This window comes from Gymnogyps californianus, chromosome 3 (assembly GCF_018139145.2).
Source record: "Gymnogyps californianus isolate 813 chromosome 3, ASM1813914v2, whole genome shotgun sequence".
Taxonomy (NCBI): Eukaryota; Metazoa; Chordata; class Aves; order Accipitriformes; family Cathartidae; genus Gymnogyps; species Gymnogyps californianus.
The window spans coordinates 51,494,608-51,511,626 of record NC_059473.1 but is presented as its reverse complement, the minus strand read 5'-3'; the positions used below and the strand labels follow the sequence as shown (position 1 = coordinate 51,511,626).

Sequence of the window (17,019 nt, the reverse complement as noted above, 5' to 3'; positions counted from 1 at the left end):
GAGTGCTGAGCCAATAAAGCTATGAAAGGATGTTCTTTTTTTTTTTCTGTTTTTCCTGAACCTTTAATTCCTTACTACAAAATGGCAGAGCTTCAGCAGGAAAGGAGGAGTTTATCTTTCCTCTAGAGGTCCTCCTTTAGTAACACTGTTACCACGTAAATTGAAGTATCCTTCTGCAGCATGTGAATTTGAACTCCTCTGGCCAGAGTACTGAATTTGGATTTTCTTCCTGGCTTAGTGTGTATAAAACCAGTAGGTTTTATGTAGAAAATATCACTATTACATCCATCTGTGTTCCATGAAATCAGTCAGAAACTGCTGCTAGTAATGGGCCACGTCCAGCCTGTGTGTAAGGGATCAAGTGAGAATGTCTACTAGATGGCCTTAGAAGGGGAGTGATGCTAAGAATTGTTTTGTTCCTGGATTTCAAAAACCAAAGCAGAGCTATTCAACCTGGGAGAGTCTTAGCTATGTGCAGAAGCACAGCTCCCATCTCCTAAAAGAAGTGTAATTGCTTATAAGCAGAAAAATTTAGATTGCAGTTCTGGATTTTCATCCCTCTGTTCCTCATTTAGGAGTCTACAGTCTGTATGTATTGGAATGAGTTCTGAATCTTTGTTGTTTAAACTCCTCTTTCAAGCCATTATCAGTAATGTGTGTTGTGAAGGACTTTCTTACCCTTTACCCTTTGATAATAACTCATAGCAAGGGTTTCATTTTAACCATAGAGATAATGTGATTTGTTTACATTCTGAAACTTGTGATTTGACATTCTATTTATATTCATCCACATGTGTAACTAAAACTACTTTTGTTATTTACCTTGTAGCAGTAACAGTTTCTGATCTGATTTTAAGGCTATAGGAAAGCATTGTTTACAAGAAAAAGTTTTACCTTTCTATTATAATAGCTAATTTGTTGGAAAAGGCAGTACGTTTTGGGGCAAGTAGATGTCAAGTTAAAGGAATGTTTTGATAAATGTTTATTGGGCAGTAGTATGTCCATCTTGGAGGAACTGCTCCAGTTTAACAATAGCAATTTTGTACAGTCTACGAGTATACTTTAGCAAACACTGTGAGTCAATTTAAGCTGTCAGTGCTCTGGAAGGCAGTCCTATCTTCTTCCTATTTCAGGCTGTTTATTACTGCTGCCCCTTATGGTGCCCACATTTGTACAATGTTGGCTAATCAGGGAACTGATCCTGCTGAAAAATACTCCAGCCTGTTTAAGCTAACAGTGTCAAACTGCAGTCTTTGGGATTGAGGCAAGCGAAGCTCCTGCTACCACGAGGCTCCTCTGTCCTGCCCCCCTCCCCGTCCTGACTGCATGCTTCAGTCTCCCCTTTTGCATTTACGTTGGTGTTTCTTGCAACTACAGAGGAGGTTGGATCTGCTCTAACAGCTGTTAACATATGCAAGGAGAAGAAGAAATAGGAATATGTTGTCAGCACAAGCTGTGTGGGTGGGAATGTCCCTCTCAGCAACATTGCGGTCTTAATTCGTTCAAAACCGGTTATGAAACTGAGTTATAGCAGAGTAATTCCACAAGCATTTAAAGCAAGATAAACTTGCACCACAATTGAAAGGTGTGGTTTTTATCCCTGAACATTTATTCTTTGCACAGTATAAACTTTTGCATGGCTGCGCAGTGAACTAGACTGGGGTCCTGGTTAAACCCAGATTAAAAGCGGCTCAGCATTTTTTTTCACAGCAGTGCAGACTTGACATACAGTTTGGTAACAGTGTAAGCTAACAAAAGTTGTGGCTGCTACAGCCCTGCCTGCTTCTGCTGCATATTGGTACCTCCTCCTTTGTGCCAATGCACAGTCATGCAACTGAATTGATGAGGCACTTCAATTTCATTAGATCCAAACATGAAAAGCTTCAATGCAAGGAGGTTTTTATTTCCCCTCATAAAGTTATGTTCCTTTCCAATTCCATGCTTGTTTTTACTGTAATGACCACATTGATAGTATAATGTAAAAGCAGAACACACAGGAAAAATACTAATGCTTAAGACCGTAATGTCTTCTAAAAGTCTGTACTTCATATTATGTTTTCCAGCTATAACTTAAATGGCTTAATCGTACTGCTCATGTTATTTTAAAATACTTTAAAATCAGCCCTTAGTTTTTGCAAATGTGAGGAAAGGTGGATATTGTTGATAGTTGCAGTGCTAAGATGATAAGGTTTGTTTAATATCCTCAAGCATGAAGAAATCATGCTGTTTTATTTATGAAAATCTGCTACACACTTGAATCTCCAGTAAATCTTTTTTTTATAATTCAGTCATATGACTTAAAATAGATAATAAGTAAATTATCAGTTAGACTCCATTTCATGTTTTTGATTGACATTTCTTGTTGTCTTAAATCACTTCATTTGATTCACGATATTTTATGTAGAAAAAGACCTTGGAAGGTTTTAAATTTCATATCTAGAGGAAGTAAATGTAAATTGATTTTAAAACATTATGACAGTGATGTTTCAAGGCTCCTCTACTAATCAGTTTTTTATGAACTAATGAATAAAATATTCTAACTGGAGACAATTACAGAGATGGTTGTCAAATTCTGTCAATTCTTGCATTGGAATTAAACTATTTTAAACTTTGCAAACTGAAACTAATATAAAAAAGCAAATGTCAGACTAAATTTTTTTAAGTAAATGAGAGAAAAGGTCTTAAGTGCTTACAGATTTCATACAAGTTAAAATCCTGCAGTGCTCTGAGCATGTGGGTATCTTCATCTGGTGTTTCACTGAATGAAGTGGGCATTTTTCTGTTTTCAGATATTTGATTGCAAGTGTAGGAATTCAGAACAAAGTATTAGGAAATAGTTAATAACAGTAGTCTCAGAACAAGATTTTAAGCCTTGCTGAGTAGGGAATTATCTAAAGTCAGCATTTCCCACATGCAGCTGGGCACATCTCTAGAGCTAGCCAATAAAAAATATGAAATAGATTAGTTAGAAAGCATCTGCCATACACCTGTCTCAGCACCCAGACTCCAGAACAGTTTCCAAAGAACATATGTACGTATTCTTTCTTTCAACTTGATATCATTCATTCCAACTAAGAAAAATCCTGGCCTTTATGTGGACTTCAGCCTTTATCTTAGTCTTCTCCCTGTTAGTTGACTGGGGATGCTACAGGATACCTGGACTGAGTGCAGTGAAGAGCCATCAAGACTGGGTTCTGGAGCACATGGCCCATGAGGAGAGGCTGAGGGAACTGTATTTTTTTCAGCCTGGAGAAGAGAAAGCTGCCAGGGTACCTAATGGTATTAGGTCTTAACAGACTTAGTGGCCCAATAGCTATGACAAGGCTGTCAGGAAGATAGAGCCAGTCTGTTCACTCTAGTGAATGATGGCAGGACAGAAGACGTGAGTTGAAACGAGGTGTTCAGGATGGTGAAAAGCTTTTTCATGATGAGGATAGTCAAGCAGTGCATCAAGTTTCCCAGAGTTGTGCAGCCTTCTTGGAGATTTTCAAAACCCAAATAGAAAAAGCCCTGAGCAACCTGGTCTGATCTCAGAGATAATCCTGCTTGGAGAAGGAGGTTGGACTGGAGATTTCCTGAGGTCCTTTCCAACCTGAGTTTTCCCATGATTCTACCTCTTCTTCCATAAGAGAGTGGTTTGTGGCCACTCCATAGCTTTGCTACTACTAAGGTCAGACAAATTAGTGATGATTAAGTGACTCTTGAACTGGGGGAAGAAAAAGGAAAAAAGCATTTCAGAGTTTTTGCTTTAATAGCTTTGGTTTTCTGAAGATGTGATGTGAAGCAGGTAATAAATACTACAACTGAGAAGATACTTTATTTTTCTGATAAGTCAGTCTCCGTTCTGACCCTCAGAAAAACGCTTATAACATTCACTGGTTATAATAGTGAACTACATCATAAATGTAAGGTTGACTTTATAAATACAATTGAGTAAGTCTGCATCAGTGCTTGGGTAGCAGCAACACGTGCTTATCAGCTGAAATCCCTAGTGCAGCTAATTCTTCTTATACGGTCTGCTCCAACAAGTATGCAGTGAGTACTGCTGCCAAGTACGCAATGAATGCTGCAAGGAATTGAAGCAGCAGGCTGTGTCTGTAGCTGTCAACCTCTGGACGCTGTCCCTTGTCTCACAGTCTCCTCTTGTCACTGCTATAACTTAAATGACATTGGAAGCTTTAAGTGGGTGAAGGAGACAAGAGAGGTAGCATAGTGGCATTTGTGCTAGAGAAAGTAGTGGGAGAACACTGGGAAAACAGGAGAGGAACTAAATGTCACTCCCTGAAGTGGAGACCTGGGTGATCACTAACCCGATATGATTTTTGTTATGGCTGTGCTCCCCAGACTTATGCACTGATGTGCTGAAGCTAGTTGTTGCCTTGTTGCAGGCAGAGAGGGCTGGAGTCCATACCAGGGAAATGGAGGTTTTCTTTCTTTTCCTATCTGATACTTCCAGTTAATATATATGCCTGGTCTATGTTTAACTGAAATGATCTGGTGAGGCTTTGAAGGGGTCAGGGAGGTTTTGTTTTTTTCATAAAGTTTTCTTAACCATTTTGAAACGACAATTACTGCAAAGCCAAAAAATAGTAGCAAACAATAGTATTGGTACATTGATAAAGTTTCTAGATAATGTGATAGAAAAAATGCTGTGAAAGACTGAGTGGTTCCTCCCAGCAACAGATGATTCCTTGATATACTTGACATTCATATAAGCAGTTTGGCATAGCTTTTCATTTTGATAGCATAGTTACATAATTTTTGCTGGAAAATTTACTGCTCTGTGATAACTTCCTTTCTTAGATAAAATACATGTCAGATAAGATGAAGTTACAAAGGTCCAGTATGTGGTCACAATGTGCTGAAGGCTGCATTATAGAAGTCTTGTGTTTAATAGTTACACTCTGACTCTGTGCATACATTACAAATATTATGCTTATTATAGTTGCAGATTTTGGTCTCTGATGGGCATAAATAGAGGGGATGCGTGTAAGTAAAGGAATTGCTCCTGAGAGCAATATAATTCCAGAGTCACACCTTCTAGAACTTCAGTCAGGCCACTTACTTGACAAAACAGGATTCTGATGCGATAATAAAACCTGCCTGAATTATAATAGGATAGTAAACATAATTTAGATTTTCATACATTTGTGATGGTATTTTTTAATGTATATTTAACAGTTTGCATGCTTGTGTTTGAAAGCAAGATTTTTCTTTTAAAAAAAAAAGTACTCTTCATCCATGTTTCTGTAAAGGGTGATGTCAAGATCTTGATAGCAAGAGTGAATACAGATTTGTTTGCAAGGCCCCATGCAAGGAGCATCCCTGCAAGGGAGTTAGGGTGCAAGGACCTGTGCAAGGCTGGGAGCGTGCGAGGGCTCATGCAAGGCCACGTGTGCGAGGCCGGTGCACGCCACCATGCACACTCCCACTCCTGTGTGCGCCCCCAAGTGCAGCCACCTCAACCACCTTTTTATAATGATATTTTAGAGGTGTTCTAAAAAATCCAACAGGTTTGAATTAGTTTCCTTTCATTGTAAGTCTCGTTGCCTAAAATTAGGGGAGATACTTTATGATCCAAGTTTTCTGTTTCAAGACTAATCATTGTATACTTATTTAGAAAAGACTGGTGGTCTACATTTAAGTCTTTAGAAAAAATAAATTATGCCCTGGCTTTTCTTACTGTCCTATTGCTAATGACTTAATGTGACATTAGTGTTTTGTATCATATATCTTCTCAGCTAAAACTATTTAGGCAAAGGTGCATGCATACTTTACTGACATTGGCAACCAGAATTTGATAAACCATTTTTTTTTTCCACAGAAGATGAAAACATATATTTTTACTTCCCAAAGCAGGTCTATTGATCTCTCTCTTTCTGCACTCTTATCTACTGCTCCATGCTCACTTCTTCTCTGACTTTCTTTACTTATCCTCCAGATGTGTCTTTTTTTCGTATCAGTGGATTTCTCTTGCAATGATGTTCAACAGGTGGGGTTTTTGGGGGGAGGGCAGTTCCACATGGCTAGAAACCTTTTAGAGAATGTAGTTATAAAGCTTTGACCCAGACCTTATTAGAATACTCTAGATAATAATTTTTACTGTAAAAAAATCTCAAAGGAATGAGCTCATTATACTTTTAAATTGCAGCTTTGTAAGGTATGACTGAAAAAATATTTTTCACAGGAGTGTACGTGTATTAGCTAATTTTTTTACATCTTTTATACAGTGTTTTACTAACTCATCTCATGCCCTTCTAATTTGTGTGCCCTTCATTTATTTTGTCAGGTTTTAGATTAATAGTTTAAGGTCAGAGGAACAATTAATACAACTTGATTTGATCTGCTGCGTAATATAGTTTGTCAAATTCAGAAAGTGATTTCTGCATGAAATGTGTAACTTCTAGTTGAGCTAGAAGATATGTTTTTTTAGAAAGTCATACAAACTGAAGGTAATGGTGGTGTCAGAGAGTCCATTATATCTGTAAATTACGCCAATGCTTAACTTAACCAATTGTCATGAAAGGAGTGGTTTAGATCACTTAAAGAATCACCATCAAAGGTATTAGCAAAAGGTGATTTTAATGTGAATTTGTAAAAGTACAACTTAACAAAGTTCAATGGCAAGGTTCACTCTATTACTTGCTACATGGAAGAAACATACAAAGGAAAATCAAGTTTGAATCGAGTTAGAATGATTCACCCAGAGACCGGAGACATGAAAGGGTAAGGGAGACCCTCCCACTGAGTCACAAGGTTCAGAATGGACCCCCTTGCTTTCTAAACTTCTGATGGAGCTTAGGTGCAGCTAGATCCAATCTTAGTCCCAGATCTGGTCAATGGTTTATGTCTAATGGAATTAATATAAAGGGTAAGAAAAATCTCCCATTGAATTACTATGCCAATTTGTCGGGGAATGAGTGATTATGGATCCTACACGACTTTGAGGTAGCAGCAATTTAAGATTTATTGACACTGTTACGGTAAGTCACAAGATTAGGTTATATGATTTTTAACAATACTTAATCCAGCCAATTATCAGAGTGATTTAATAAAGTTTGCTATCAGCACTGCAAAGTTTCCTAAATCGAATCGCGCGCGCACACAGACACACACACACAGATATAGAGGTTAACCTATAATCCAGATTTTTGTATCTTGGCCAATTGTAGTAAATTAGTGGTACCAAATGATCTTTAAAACTTTGTGAAATCTAATTGCAGTGAATTACTCACTACTCTCCTTCGTCAGCATTTGTCAGCGGACAATCTTTGACCCCTTTGACCCCCAAGGGGTTCTTCGTCAGCATCTATCAGCAAATGGTCTTGGAAATCCTCACAAAATCTACTCTTTGAAATCCTTGCGACATCTACTACTTAAAATCCTCGTGAAATCTACTCTTAAAAATCCTTGCGAAATCTACCCTGAGAGGTGTCCCAACTAACTCAGGGGGAGATACTGGGTCACAGCCTGCTGCGATCCCGGAGAGCTCAAAGGGTCTCACTTAGGATCACTATTTATAGGATTGTGAGATGATTAACTTTGGTCAGTATATTTCCATTCTGGCCATAATTCTTGTCAGGTAATTTGGGACCCTCCAAGGCAGGCCATGATCCAAGCAGCAGGAGTTTCAGGTATGGTTCCAGGCAACAGGAGTTTCGGGTACGGTTAGGGAGTGCCTGATCATCCTGACTCACTGTGCTGTGGCCAGGATAAGAAAGTATCAGATTGTCCCAGCTCACTGCACTTGTAGCCAAAACAAGAACACAATGTTGGCTGGTCCTGACATTGCATCGTGGCCCAGGGAGGCTGCACCACTGCACCAGTGCAATACCATTAGAAATTTGCAGTCCAGACCTATATAATTACCACAAAATAGTCAAATTTCACTGTATAAATATTTTAGAGTTAGGCAACCACTTACAGAGAGATACTATTTTTAAAAATGCACAAAAGTAAAGTTTTAGCATGCTTCAGACTTCTACTTAAAACCTGTTTAAGTCATGATTATTTTATGAGCTTCTAGTATGCCTTTGGACATACTTAACATGTATTACAATACTATTATTCAGGACAACAATCAAGTTTTAATGTTTTATCTGATAGCATCTGAAGGCTTTTGATCATCCAATTGTTCAGCCGATATGAAGAATTCAGACAGTGTACTAAAATTGTGTAACATCCAGCACTTTAATTTATAAAAGCAAAATAAGTTCAGTTGTATCAGTGGAAATCAGTGAGTTACACATTTAAGCTTGCATGAGATTTCACAGACTTCTGTCTACTGTTATCTGACAAAGGAATCTTTATAACAGAAATGTTAACTGTGTGTCAACCATTGACAATACTGTGCCTGCTAATAGTATACAATATTCAGACTTTTGGATATAAATTTTGTTGAGGAAATTACTGAGTTTTAACAGGGCTCCTTCTGTTTGGATTGTCATTTTTCCTTTTCCCTGTCACTGGATAGAATTGAAATTTTTTTCAGCTTAAGTGAGAAAACAAATGTCCCTTTAGTAGCAATAGAGCAATTCTTCCTCTATTGTACAATGTTCCATTCGACAGTAATAACAAAATGTGTATTGGGGTGATATATTAAAATACATTTGGAGAGGTTATCACTAAATTGACACTAATAAATCGGTTAACTCTAGATTTTTTCCCCTGTTTGATATTTCTTAAGTTGTTCTTTATCAGGTCATCCTTAAGTAGGATTTAGGTGATTATTCCCCATATTTTATCCTATTTGTTCTTTTGCTCCGGCAAGTGGAATGCTATGAGCTCTTGTTCTTTTATAATATTAAATATTCTTCATTTTTACTAGTTTCAAGTCAATACTCTTTTAACATTGATAACAAAATAACTTGCCTGATGGTGTGTTTAGTACCAATGTTTAGCCAACTACATGGCTAAGCAATTCTCAACTTGTAAAATACAAGCAAAATGTTTGTTCTGATTGCCAAAACAGTTCCTCTGAAAGCAGCTCTAGCTGAGATGTGCATATGACCTTTTCTGCTTGAAGTCACAGGTTAGAGTTCATACTTGAGAGAGGCTGAATACACATCAGCTGACTCCTAACTGAATACTCTTCCCAGTAGGCTGGAGGTAGACTCCCTTGTGTTAGAAGTCCTTCTAAAGCCTTAACTCTTGTGTTCTTAACTCGTGTGGCCTACTGGGCAAAGATAGTTTTGCAGTTGGATTATCAGGATATGCTGCTGGGAAGTAAAAGTTGTAGACTTGAAATTTTGTGAACTGGAAAGAGAAATGAACAAAGTCACCACCTCCTGAGCTTGTATTCTAACTCCTAAATAAATATGCAAAAGAAAGAAATATTATTTAAGGGGGCCTTCCTGAAAGCAGGTTTTATTCTTCAGAAAAGAATTTCATGGTCTGCATTTTCAGTAGGCAGATATATCACTTTTATAGTCTTGATTCAAGTGACTGAACTCCAAAGAGGAATGGAAATTCGCATATGTCCCTGTATTCAGCATCCTGTAGGTATTCAGTATGTCTCCCAGCACTTCATCTTTTTGAATTGCTGAAATGTCTCATTCTCTTCACCAACAGTTGAAGGAGCCTGGGTTCAGAGCCTAATTTAGGCTCTTTGAATTGCCCTGATGTTGGGGGCTGGTGTTCAACTGTTAGACTATGTTTTTCACTTTGGGTTTGTATCATGCATAACTCAATGGGACGACAGTCTTTGATTAGGTATCTAGAAAATATAATGTAAATATAGGTTATTCACTAGTGGGAGATTAAAAAAAGTTCCACTCAGTGTAATATGTTCATTATATGGGGGGATTCTGTCATCCTCTGTAGTATCTAGTACTGTCTCCTTTAGCCTGTATTTTCAGGTTGCTTTATTCTTTCTTTCTCCAGTCTGTTTCATGATTTTCTTCATCCCTGTCTAATTGAGTGCTTTAGATGTATACTTCAGGGTCCCATAGACCCACTCTCAGAGACAGAGTAGTTCACAAGGTATCCATTGAAGGAGCTATTATGGCATCTTCTTGCAAGTTACAAACTGTCTGATTAAAATGGTCATTTTGGATGACCTTCATAAATATTGTCATGGTTCTTGTGTTTTTAAAAGGACTCTCTAAAGCTGTGTAACATTTGCAGCCCAACCACTGGAAAAAACTACTACATGAAAAAACATAAGGTGAAAATAAACCATTGCCCCAGATACCAAGCATCCAAAATAACAAAGCCTGATATCCTGCAGTTTTTTTGTTTTCTGGTTGATTAGTATCAAAATTAAGCTTTTCCTGCTGATATTTAATAAAGTATTTGGTGTCTAATAAGGTGAGAGACAAGCCTCTTGATTGGAGCACTCTTCTCTGTTCTCCGGTATTTCCATAAAACGTGAAGGCAACTGTTTATGCTTGAAATCTGCCTTTTTCTCAAATTCAGTTGAAAATGACCAACGGATACACATTCTTTAGGAATGAAGGCCAGCAAATGTACACACAGCATGGATGTATAAGCCTTGTTTCCTCAAGAAGCTGTTTTAGAAAGGGTACCCATATGCATTTTTTCCATTCGCCAGAAAAAAAAAGAGATAACAGAGGAACTACACATTGAACTATTGCAATGTCATGAGTGAATCATACAAGCAAGAAAAAGATTGAGTTCCTTTCAGTCAGAAGCGATTGCTTGAAGATGAACCAAAATGTCTGAACACTTAATAACTGAGTTATATAATTTTACTGTAAAAATAAACTCACTCTCTCAGAGCCTAGACTTCAGTTTTGGAACTACAAGAACATTAGTGACTTCAGTGGTTTTCCAGTGAAGTGACTGGTAATATACCAAAGTTGACAGCAGGGCGCATCAGCAGCACAATACAGAACTTCTTGTAGAATCAGAATATCTGAAGCAGATCCTTTTTGTCACTTCATTAGAAAGTAGAAGTTCTTTTCCGATAGTGACAGAGGAGAAACCTCTGACTACCTTTCTGGCTTCCACGTTTAGCCTATAGGTGTTATTCCACATGACTAAAGGTTAAAGAATCTGTTACTAAGTTTTGTAATTAACCAGTAAGTATGTTGTTGTTTATTGAGTCCTGTTGTTTAACCTTCTGATTTTAATGTACTAGTAACATGAATTTAATGAAAAGGTGTGACTTATTTAAGAAACATTTCTCAAACTTTACTAAATGTCTTCTGATAACATACATTTGTAAACACAGGAGGCTAGTAATCATGGTAACACTTTTGGTTTGCAAAGACACAGTCAAAGACTGCAACTGCAAAGCTACCAGTAAGACTAAACATTCTAATGTATAATGAAGAGTTTATTATAGAAAACATTTGTGTAGTATTAACAAAAACCAGCCTTGCAACAATAAGTTCTTATAAATAAAATAGAATGAAGTGGTAGATAAAAATAAAAGGCGTGGAGGAAACAATTGCTTTGTGTATAAGACAAATATCTGTGTTCACATGTGACTGAGAATAAGACAAAAAGAGTTTTATCAATTTTCATTAATATAAAATATGGTTTTGTAATGTATGTAATCTATATGAGTAAACCTGTGAGAGTAAAGTGTTTTTCCTACTTATGAAAGTGAAGGACAATTTATAACATGGAAGTACCACTTAATTTCCCAGCTCTTATGTACAATAGCGTATCTTGGGAAGAGTAATAAAAGGAATTCTTCCAAGAACAGGCATTTTATGGAAAATTAGCATTAGAAAACTTACTTTGTTTTAGACATAAAATGGTATGAATGATAGAGGTAAGATGGTATCATGGGGTAATAGTTTCTTACCACACTGATAAAAATCCATTTTGCATTTTTTTAAAAAAGCATTTATTCAGTGATCTGTGTGAGTTCAGTTAATAGACTTGTGGCACATAAATATTTAGTGACAACTTTAATTTGTCATAATGTACTAGATTAAATGTCTTGGTGAAAGCTATGGTAATATTTTATAGTTTTCAAGAAGCCAGAATTTTGGTCCTGGCATAGGAATTTGTATTGGATACTTAATTTAATTTTCTTAGAGTATGTAATTATTTTTGTTTAGTGTTCTAAATAGATTCACATCCTACATTAAAACGTTACTTTTTAATGACTAGATATGCTTTCTGTGGGCTACCAAGCATTGAAAAGAAACTGATAGCTGAGGACTTTGACTATGAGTGTGGAACAAGTATCAATAAGCCTATTTTTTTTTTTTTCCTGCTATGAGCCCTGTATTTATGCTGTTTATTTTCTCAAGAGAGTATGATTTACTGTCTGTGCTGCAGCCAAAATTCAGCTATCAAAATATAACTCCTTAGCCTGAAAAAAAATCATGCTTTTGCTAAAGAGTTGAGTAGGAGAAGTTTTGATATTTTCAGAATTTCTATACAAAAACCTTAATGGAATGTAAAAAAGACAAAATCTTCCCATTTTCACTTAAGTGAGGTTTTTTTAAGGTTCAAATGAACCTGCTAAGCAGAACTTGGTTTTAGTTGTCTAAAACTAAAATATACATGCTTATCCTTTAAACTCCCGATTTTTTGAAGTATGATATAAAGAGCTTGAGAATGATAGACCAAACTGAATTTTTTAAGTCATGTCATCCCCAGCTACCGTGTTTGCAATATTCCAGATTGAAGTGAACGTGTAGATAATAACATGAATGTACAACTGGAAAATATGAAAGCAAAGATGGTGAGGGTGTGTATGTATGTATGGCTGGTGGCACTGTTTGTGGATTGATGCTCAGTGAAGAATCAGGAGAGCCTAAGTAACTTAATTTTGGCTAGCTCTTCAGTCTTGCTTATGGCATTCAGAGCGTACTAGTGTTCCTGATAAACCATCTCCTTTCCAGCACAGCCACAAGGAAGATATACGTGTACGTCATCAAACCTCTCAGCAGTGTTTGGCCCTGAGTGTCTTCTAATTGTCTTTTTCTCCCAGTACCACACCTTTCTTTCTCCCATTCCAGACATTTTTTAACAATACGTCCAGGTTTTTCACAAGGGCCTTAGGTCTGCAGTCTGTCTGTGTTTGCAGGAATGAAATGAAATAAGGAATCTGCTAGTTTCTGTTGCCACTGAAGAGGTGTGTTGTCTCAAGATCTCTCATAAAGTTTTGTGTTAAACAAAACAAGAGGTAGAACCAATCCTCGTAGCATCACACAAATAAAGGCTTTCCGGGCTGGAAAGAAACCACCCATCAGAATTGTCTTGAAGCTGACTGATAGGAATTGACCTATCCAGTTCAGGGTGACTGATTCATTTCTGCCAGTCTCCTAGGCAAGTCAGCAGCACATGCTGATCTTCAGTGTCAAACACTCCTGATAGGTTTAATGAAGTAAGCATGGATATCTTCCTCTTAGCTGTGCCAGACAGGAAATAGTTGGCAAGCAAGACTAATGCACTCTGAAAGCTGTTACTAAGTCTGAAAGCCTGACTGCCTAGATTTAGGTCATTGGCAGAGAATTCAAATTCTGTAGAAGAGTATGTTGGTTTGGTTTTTTTAATTACTTTTATGATCATTTTTCCCAAGAATAAAAAGCTATATTATGTAGTAGCTGGGCAGAACATTCGGACTAAAAGGAGTTTTTCAACCTGGGCATTAACACTTCATTTTTCATGTTGGTTTAAAAAATGTGATTTAGATTCAGATTACATTAGGCTGCTCAGGGCTTTGTCCAGCTGGGCTTTGATTGTCTTCAAGGATGGAGATTCTACATCATCTTTGGACAACCTGTTCCAATGACTGCCTTCATTGTGAAAAAGGTTTTTCTACTGTCTAGTCAGACTTTCCTTTATTGCAATTTGTGACCATTGCCTCTTCTCTTTTTGTTGTGCATCTCTGGGAAGAGCCTGACTCATCTCTACTGTGCACTCATGCTGGGTAACTGAAGACAGCAATGAGATTCCCATTAAGCTTCCTCTTCTTAAGGCTGAACAAACAGTTTCTCTCAGCCTCTCCTCATGTGTCATGTACTCTAGCCCTCTCTTCATATTGGTGGCCTTCCACCAGCCTTGCTCCAATATATCAATGTCTTTGTTGTACTGGGGAGTCTGAAATGTGACCTTGTGCTCTAAATACAGTCTCACAAACATCAAATAAAGGGAGATGCTGAATTCCCTCAACACTCTTGATGTAGCCCAGAATGCAGTTGTCTCATCTCTGCCACGAGGGTACACAACTGTTCAACTTGTTGTTCACAAGGATCCCCAAGATCAAGCTGCCTTCTGGCCAGTCAGTGCCTCGCCTGAACTGTTCCAGTGCAGAACTTTGCATTTACTATTGCTGAACTTCATGAATTTCCTGTCAACACATTTTGCTAGCCTGTGAAGATATTTCTGAATGCCCACCTCCAAATTTGATGTCCTTCACAAAGTCTCTCAGGGTACATTCTGTCCCATAGTCCAGCTTCTTAATGAGATGTTAAATAGCTCAGTACTGAGCCCTGAAGAATGCTTCATGTAAGCCCCTACCAGTTAGTCGGCTAACTGCTATCCTTTGGGCCCAGCAGCCCACCATTTTCCACCCTCCTTGTGGTCAGTTCCTCATGGAGCTCACTTGAAGTGAATGGGATGTAGACTGCCAAATGGCATTAGATGCCACACTACACATTTATGAATGTCTCCATCTCATTAAGATCATGGGTCCATGCATGAACTCATTTCTACATCAGCTCCCTGCTCCTTTGGAATAAGAATCAACTGACTTCTTTTATACTCTATAATTTTAAAATCTCATTCTCCACCGTTTCTTGAAGAGATGAATTGCATATCTTATCCCAGTGTGATGAATATGAAGACTATAAATATGATTTTTTTTATATCACTATTATCACTCTATAATCAGTGTGTCTTATATCTATTATTCCTCCTGAAAGTGTGCAGGCCTTTCTATATTTACTATATAAAATTTCAATTTAAAACTATGTAATTACATTTCCATGATGCAAGAAGGAGCAGCATTGTGATTAGTGTTAACAGGGCCACACAAATTTTACTATAAATTTCTAGATTATGTAGATTTCTGGTTATGTAATACAAGTAAAATTTCAGCATACTAACAGCACTAATAAATCTTACAATGCAGTGTTTGAAAAGCTTTCTGAGTTTTGTACCATTTGAATACTAGCTATTTTCCACTTAGAACTCCAGGATCTAAGTTGCAAGAAGTTTGTTAATGACTGGCTTTTCTGTGTGGAGAAAGACAGATGGCTAGCTGCTACTTAGCTATAGTATTGTAATTATATTTGATGGTGATTAGAATAAATGTGGGCTGAATATACTGTTGTATTGGTAGGTTAGAACAAAGCTAGATGAGTAAATTAACCAACATTGGAAGATTCAGTTTTTAGACATCAGGTAAACCAGACCTACTTTATTAAACTCCACGGAAGCAAGATAACTCTAGAAAGTGGCTCTGGTATCTCCCTCATTCTTCTTAATGAAGGCAAGCTTGCTATTTTATACATGTAACCTTTCAAGCTTCATGTACTATTATATATCTTAGCTTCTGTTGATTTTATTCTTTTGGAAGTTGGCCTTTTGCTTTTTGTCATCTTTCTGAACATGATTTCATTAGTATTTTATAAAATCTGTCAGGTATAGGAACATAAGTAGAGAAAACATGTTGAAAAGGTTGGTAACCAGTATTTATTCTGTAACTAGCCCAAGTGAAGACTTATTTACTCTCTTTACTTTTTTCTATCATTACAGTCTGACTTTTTGTTATAGTCATCTTGTGTTAGTCTGACTTGATGAGGTCTAAAGGGTAGCAGTCGTCTTCTGTATAGCACTTCGGCACTGTATAATCATATTAGCCATCTTTCATCTATTTCAGAGGTTATAGTAAGATGGTGGCAGTGTATAGATGTCAAAACTAACTTCTGTATCTTCTGTAGCTTAGTTTGCAGGCAGTCAGTCTGCAATGTCAGTAGACATTTGGCTTGCTTTTGACCAAAAGGACCGCAGTTACAAGTGAGCAGGGGTATAAATGAGCAACAAATTACAGTGAATATGAATTAAACAAAGCATCCCTAGAGCTACATGGCAGAAGTCAAGTGTTACTAATTCTCCGAGTTATTACCTCATAATAACTAGCATCCTGAGGATGTTCTTCTGTTATTAAATTCTTACAGAGTGAGTGTGTTCTATGAAATACTGAATAACATTTTTCACAGTGTGTGATTCACATTGAGTGCTTTATCTCTGGTAGTCAGATCACATTGCATAAAGGAAATGTGTATGTGGCTGAATCAGGCAGAATTTAGAAGAAAATCATATTTTAATTTCATTTGAAATAATATTTAGAAGAAAAATGGAATCATCAAGCAACTTTCCTGCACGTGTTTAATGGATCACATCTTACAGACTTCTGGAGTTACCTGGTTGTCAGAAAGTTATTCAGTAAAGGGAAAGGCCAATGATGAATCATTTTCAGTTTTACCGTCCCTACAAAACACTCTATTTTTTATTAAAAAAAGTATTGTTATGCTCAAATTTCTAATGCAATTTGAAACTTATCTCCAAATCAGTAAAATAATAATGATTAAAAACTATAGCTTGTAGTTTCTATTATAAAATATTGTTGCATTTAACCAGATTTATAGCTAGTGATCCATTGCACTGTATTATAGGTTAATTTATAAGAACTAACTCTAAAAACCTGAAAATATTTAAGGAAAATCAAAAGTTTTCAAGTGTTATAGATTGACTGAACTTAAGTATTTTACTTGTTCTCGAAATTCATTGTACTTCACCAACATATTTATCCAGGCAACTGAAAAGAATCCCATTTAGGGTAAAAAAGGAAATCAGTTTTTCTACCTTGTTCAGTTTTTAGCTTGTTTATTAATAGTAATTCTGTACTGTCAATTGTAATGATGGCTTGTGTGTTAACTCAGAACTAAATAGAGCCACCAACTTAACTCAGCAAACAGTAATCACATATACACAACTTTCTCTCACTGTTGTGGATAAAGTAAAATGTAACTAAGGGTGAAAAAGATTACTATTCTGTTACAAAATGTTAGGATGTCAGAGCTTCTG

General features: G+C 36.9%; 1 protein-coding gene across 1 annotated transcript in view; it reads left to right on the top strand.

Annotated features, from left to right (window-relative positions):
• PACRG (parkin coregulated) overlaps positions 1 to 17,019 on the top strand; it is a 260,326-nt gene that overhangs the window by 3,907 nt on the left and 239,400 nt on the right. The gene's annotated exons all lie outside the window — the stretch shown is intronic.